The sequence below is a fragment of the Lactuca sativa genome, chromosome 8 (genome assembly GCF_002870075.4).
Source record: "Lactuca sativa cultivar Salinas chromosome 8, Lsat_Salinas_v11, whole genome shotgun sequence".
Lineage (NCBI taxonomy): Eukaryota > Viridiplantae > Streptophyta > Magnoliopsida > Asterales > Asteraceae > Lactuca > Lactuca sativa.
The window spans coordinates 306650617-306657371 of NC_056630.2; positions in this window are offsets into that span (position 1 = coordinate 306650617).

The window sequence follows — 6755 nt, forward strand, 5'->3', positions numbered from 1 at the left end:
CCTTCATCCTTGGCTGTGAAGCCTTCATAGATTCAAGCTAGAGCCATGAACACTTCAAGTGTTCTTGGGCCAGGAACCACTCTAAGGCCGTGAACCCTCCTTGTTTGGTCGTGATCATGTTTCAACCCTCCACTTTCAATTCTAACACTTCATTATAAGTGTTTCCTAGATCCTATGGTTATTTCCTTTACATATTAACTGTTATAGGTCCTTATATGTCACACCCCAAAACCGAGAACGGCGGAAATGTTATGGGGCGGAGGACGTCATGTAATGTATCACAACAATGCAAAGTAGTAAACAAGCAACAACATCATCCATTGCATTAATAGTATAATTTTCATTACATTTGAGTTCTTTCATAGTAACATTCTACAAAAATGAATAATCAAAAATAAAAGATGAGTCTGTATCGCTCCGTCTTCACAGAACTTGGTAGTCGTACCTGTCTATCCGTGTCCTGGGAATACATGTTATTTTGAAAGCGAGTATCAGCAATAATGCTGGTGAGTTCATAAGTATTTATGTGACTTTGATTTGTAAAGCTGTAAAGAAAGACCTGTAAATGGTTTTGAAGGAAAGTTTGTACCAACGAACATGTTTGTAAATAATTGTGAACGTTTGAAAACCCTAGAAAATCCCATATTTTCTGCTAGTATAAGTTGTAGCCTTCTACCAAGACTCGACTGTTTTGAATGTTTGCTTCAGAAATCCAATATTTGTTTCTAAGTGGGTGGTAGTTTAAAAGACCCAAAATGAACTACCATGATGTTTTCATGTCATGAAATAGTAGATTTGTCTACAGTTATAATCGCTAAGATATATGAAAACTCCGTAAATCAACGTGTTTTTAATACTCCATGTGAGTTTTATAACCATGCTATTGACACTGATGGCCTGTAACAACGTTCTTCAGGCATTGGAATGTTATGACATTTGTCACCCCGACCTGCCGGTCTAACTGTAGCTAACAGTTTAGGTGCGGGATTGTCAATCCCGTATAGATCTATACACAAGTATCATGCTCCCCCTACAAGGGATTATGGTATATAATACAGGACTTAATAATGCATACTCGAACGTACGTGAAGTGTCTCACAACCTAGTATAAAACAGATTTACGTACGAAAATGTCCATTTGTTTTTATATGAAAATACCTCTTTGATATGGTGCTTGTAGTATGTAAAATTTCATGAATATCTAGTATACTACCTCATGTAATTGTATTCCTTGAAATGGTATGTCTTGAAGTTGTATGCTTCTGTAATTGTATGTCTTAAGATTGTATGCCTTTTTGATGGTATATAATTGTATCTCTTCGCATAGTATGTCATGTATTTGTATTGACTCATGAATAGACTGAATCTTGTATGATACCTGGTACTTGGAATGGTAAATAGTATGTCTTAACTATACCTATTATAGTTACTGATAGTGTGTGTGTATAATCGAAATATGCCTTTGCTACCCAAAGGTACTGAACCAACTGAATATAAAACTTTTATGTCTATATCTGTATACCTGATGTATATATATATAGATATATATATATATATATATATATATATATATATATATATATATATAACGATACGTGTTTAGGCGTGCATTTGACAAAGAAAATATAAAAGAAGTTTTGTATAACCTTTGAGAAGTTTAATGAATAATAAGAAGTGATGACTTGATGTCAGTTTATAAAACGGTTGGAAAGTAGTTTGTTTGATAAAAACAATTTTAAGTATAAGAAGACCTTTGTTTGAAATACGATTCTAACGGTGTTTGAAAGGAAACATAAAGTATGTAAGACAGTTTGATAAAGAGTTTTTAACATGTAAAAATGTTTGTCGTAAACTATGATAGTTTTTTTTCCAAAAGTTCGTTTCGTTTGTATAGTAACCCTAGTGTAATGCTCACTATTTATGAAATGTGTAACTTTTTGTGGTGACATAAATGAACACATGTATTCAAGGTATAAATAAACTGTTTGATTCGTATACGTATAACAACAAATTTAATTTCAACAGATAAGATGATATCGTGTCATGTTTTCTGTACGAAGGATTCCATATAATGGTTATGAATCACATATGATTTACTTGATAAAAATGAGTATTTAGTGAAACTTTGAGTTACACACGATAATAATCGTGTGTTTACTTGTATTTCCCCCCCCCCCCATTAAAAGTGTATATTAAAACAATATTGATAACACATTTAAAATGTAGATTATAGGGGTATGAACTCACCGAAGAGGGCGCGTGATTTGAAGAAAACGAGATTTTCCCGTGCGGCACCTCGACCGGAAAGTGACGAGATTTTCGGGAATCTCGGGGCTTCGGACTTTCGTCGGGGCTTGGATATGAAACCGGGAAGTCGGGATGTTGTCGGCTTGAAAAACGAGGCGAAAATGTGAGATAAATGGAGTATTTGTGTGAAAACAGTCGGCACCCTCGCAATCTATTTATAGGGGCTGGAGGTCCTCGGTACGCAGGGCGTACTTCGAACTTACGCGGGGCGTTCGTTTGCGTCACTGCTTACCGCATCCTCGGGCGAAGTGTCTGTCGACGTGGTTGAACCGGAGCCTTGTATCCGAGTACGCGGGGCGTACGAGGGTAAGCAGGGCGTACTCCTTCGGATAAGACTTTGAAGTGCGTGCCAAGAACTTCTAAAATCCGTAACTTTCGCATACGATCTCCGTTTTTGACGTTCTTTATATCCATGCGAAGGTGAGAAAATACTCAACAACTTTCATTTAGACTTCATCGGCTAATTTTGACTTTATTTTTAATTATATTTTAATTAATAGGTCGGGACACGATATTCTCGTTAAAAATCCATAATTTCTTCATCCGACGTCCGTTTTCGTCAGACTTTTTATTGTTATACTCCTATTGTCGGGCTCTCCAACTTTCGTTTAGGTTGTTTCGGCTAAAGATCGCTCGATCTCTGTTTCGAGTTTTTAGCTGTCTACTGCTAGGTTAGAAACTTCGAAAAATCATAACTTCCTCATACGAAGTCAGATTTGGGCGTTCTTTTTATGCATGATCACGGTTTAATGTAATCTGCGACTTTCGTTTAGATACCTAAGGCTAAAAATTATTTTATCAAAACTTTGCGTTTTACGTCTATCAGCGTTGCCGGCTTTCGCCGTGAATTTTAGATTGGTCATAACTTCTTCGTTATAACTCGGATTTTAGTGCTCTTTATATGTACGAAAACCTTGATACGAGTCCTACCACTTTATTTAACCCAAATATGATTTTAGGACAGTTAAATTTTGGCCTATATTTGAGAGGTGTTACATTCTATTGTCTCAAAATATCGGGTTGTCACATCATCCCTGTGTTAGAGGGAATTTCATCCCGAAATTCAAGTTTTAAGTAGTATTAACAATCATACTACGGACAGGAGTTTTATTTGCTTCTCGGGTTCTCAGGTGAATTCTGTTCCTCGCTTGGCATTCTAGCGAACCTTTTACTATCGGGATACGACTTTGCTTCTGTCGTTTGACTTTTCTGGGGTGATAACTCTTCTTGGTTGAATGTATGTTGAATGTTTTTGTGGTCCGTGAACATAGTATACCTTGTACTCTACAAATAGTGTCTCTAGATCTTCAGAGCAATCCCCGCTGCTCCTGGATTAGGGTCATGTGTTGAACAGACAAATTCTTGTGTCTTGAGCTGTATTGAGGTATAGGTAGTGATCTTTTCCTCTTGCATAAGAACACAACCAAGCCTTTGGTTAGATGTATCGCATTACACCATGCAATATTCTATCCCCTTTTTGGGAGGGATAATATTGGTGCGATGCATCATACTTACTTTAGCGTTTGGAACACTCTTTCTTGTTTACAGACAATTACGGTGCTCTTCCAAGTGAGAAACTTGTCCTAAAGGATCCCCTTCTAAGGAGTTTGTTAAGTTCGCTAGGAAGTTCTCGCACCTCGGTTGGAGCTAGACAATAAGGTGATTTGGCTATTGGAACTAAGTCGATTCTGAATTTGACTTGACGCCGTGTTGGTAGTCTCGGTTGTCCTTCCGGAAAGGTGTTGGGAAGAGCCGCGTACTTCTTGGATGTTCTGAATGTCCTTCACTTCTCGGCACGTCTCGGCGATGTGTGCAAGGAATACATGATATTCCTTTCGTAAGCATTTTTGAGCTTGCATACAGGAAATGATGAGAGGGTTTGTACCTGGTTCGTGGCTGTAAATAACTAGGGCTTCGTTGTTTAGGGAGATTAGGACGAACTGCTTTATCAAAGCACCTAATGTTGGCTTGATGTAGATTAAATCAACTACTACTGATTATGATGTCAAAATCTGGGGGTGGATTAGCTGTCGTGAAGGTCTAAAAGATAGTATGACTACTCATGAATTAGGGAAAAGGATAGGTATTTTATTCTCACGGAAGCACGATCATTCGTAGTCTTGGGTAGTCTTCGTCCTGAAGTTCATAGTAGAACTCATACCTGGTTCATCTATCACAGTCTCGGCTATACGAGTCGGATATAATTAAGGTTGCGAAGGTAGTCGAATAAATGATTCTTCTTTTAAGCTCTCATCACATCGAGGAAAAAGAAGTTAAAGTGGAATTGTCAATTCCAAACCTGTAGAACCTTGATTATATATCACTCCTATGTATATATTCATCAGGGACAGATCAACCGTATGGACCTTTAGATTGAACTTGACGTACTGTACGAGTGATACTTCGGGGAGGTTTGTTGGGGTTTCTTTGGAAAGGATAAGAAACACGAGGTACTCCATGCATGAGTACTTCGGTGTTCTGGAATGACGATTTCGCTAGAAAGACGTTTTCGGAGAAGGAGAAGTACGCACGAAACTGATATTGCGAGGATCGAATTGAGTCAAATTGTAAGATAATGTTGGAGTCATAAAGAAACTTAAAGACATTAGATTTGAATATAAAATGTTTGCAGACAAAACACAACCATGCAACCACCAACAGAGTTACAGTACTTTAGGCTGCTACAAGTCTATTGCCGTGAATAAGGTATACTATAAAAGGCAAGTATACACAGTACGAGCATCCCTATACTGACGGGATCCCGCAAAGGATAAGACTCTGATTCTTGCTAGTTTTGGGTGGTTTATAGGTCTGTTACAATGAAACGCCTAAATTACATTAACGTGGGTTCGTAGTAGCTTCTCCTGCAGCTGTGATCCTGAGAATCCTACCGTCTGTGCCAGAGTTCTTTGTTATAGGACAATTCTTCTTGAGATGTCGTATCTCCCCGCATTGGTAGCATGACTGGCTAGTACTAGCCTTGGTGGCGGGAGTGAGGTGTTTAGTCGGAGTTATGTGGACACGAGTGCCTTCCTCATTACACCACCTTGGAAACTGCTTTCTAAAGCGTTCTGTAGGAGTTGCCATTGGTTTCTGTGGCATGGCAAGTCTTTGGGATCTCTTGCGCTCCTTTAGGGCTTGACGATATCGCCTCTTCCTTTCGGTCTTACGGCTTCGCGAGTCTATGACTGTTGCCATTTGTTGCTTTCCCGGTTTGGCATTACCATCAGAACTCTCGACTTCTTTGTCGGTCTTGCTTGTGTTGCCTGAGCTGATGTGTGTAAGGAAAGTTGTCACCGCAGCTGCTACTGCAGCTTGTAATGAAGCGGCGTCGATATGGAGGATAGGGTTTTCATTGTTCGGCTGATCGTTTCCGGATGACGACATGATTCTGTAACATGTAAGATAAAGATTTTTGTGAGCGATTATGGTTGACTCTAGATGTACTTCGATTTCTTTAAGTAAAGAGTAAAAGTATGTTCTCGCAAGTTTGACCTACATCCCTATGATGCAGTCCTAGTACGGATTGGAAGTAATGTTCATGATGGTTTGATCTACATCCGTATGATGAAATCATAGTATAGAGTAGAAGTATGTTTGTAGAATGGTCTTTCAAGACGTTTGTCGTTCAAGCTGAGGTATCGTTGGTTGGTGGATAACATGATCCAACTATTAGAAGGGACATGGAAAATGCCTTCAGAGTTAAATTACTATAGTCCAATGACTTGACTAAAGCATATTAATGAAGGTATGATGTGGGTTTTTGAATCAAAACGTGACACGGAAGTTAGCCTACTGTCAATATCATCTATGTTTTACGATGTAATAAGTTTAGGAAAATTTTGACTTTGAAGAAGGTCTTACATCATATCCAGAGTAGAATGGTTTTGGCCGCATAAAGGCCTAACTAACAATACTTACAGTACAAGATATTTTCATAGGAAATGCTTGCATCGGGCATAGACAGAAAAAATTTCTTTAAACGAGGTAGGGAAATAAAGCCTTTATTTCTGGCGGAGGTCATCCTTCTGGTGAACTCTCAGTTTAGCCAATTAACGTTCCATTATTAAGAAGGTGTCTTTTGTACGCTCTCTGGCGTACTCGTTTCTCTATGACTTCGGCTCGTGTTTTAGTTAGTGCTTGCAGCAGGGTCTCATGGTCTTTCTCAGATCTCTCACGAGTGTTTTCAAAATGATTGGTGTAGATAGTGTGCATTCTTGCATTGGTATTTAACCTCTTTAATACAATGGAGAGTCGTCCTGACTTGAATTTCGTTTCGACCAACTCTGCGGATCAGGTTTGTTAGGACTTTGTCTGCTGAGCTCCCTTCGCTTAAGTTGTAGCATCTTCGGTCTCCTTTTTATGAGATAGGTTGATCTTGCTCTGCGCTATATGTTTCCAAGTATTCTTCCTAAGGAGGTGTCGGGCCATGAAGAGCTAGACGAGGG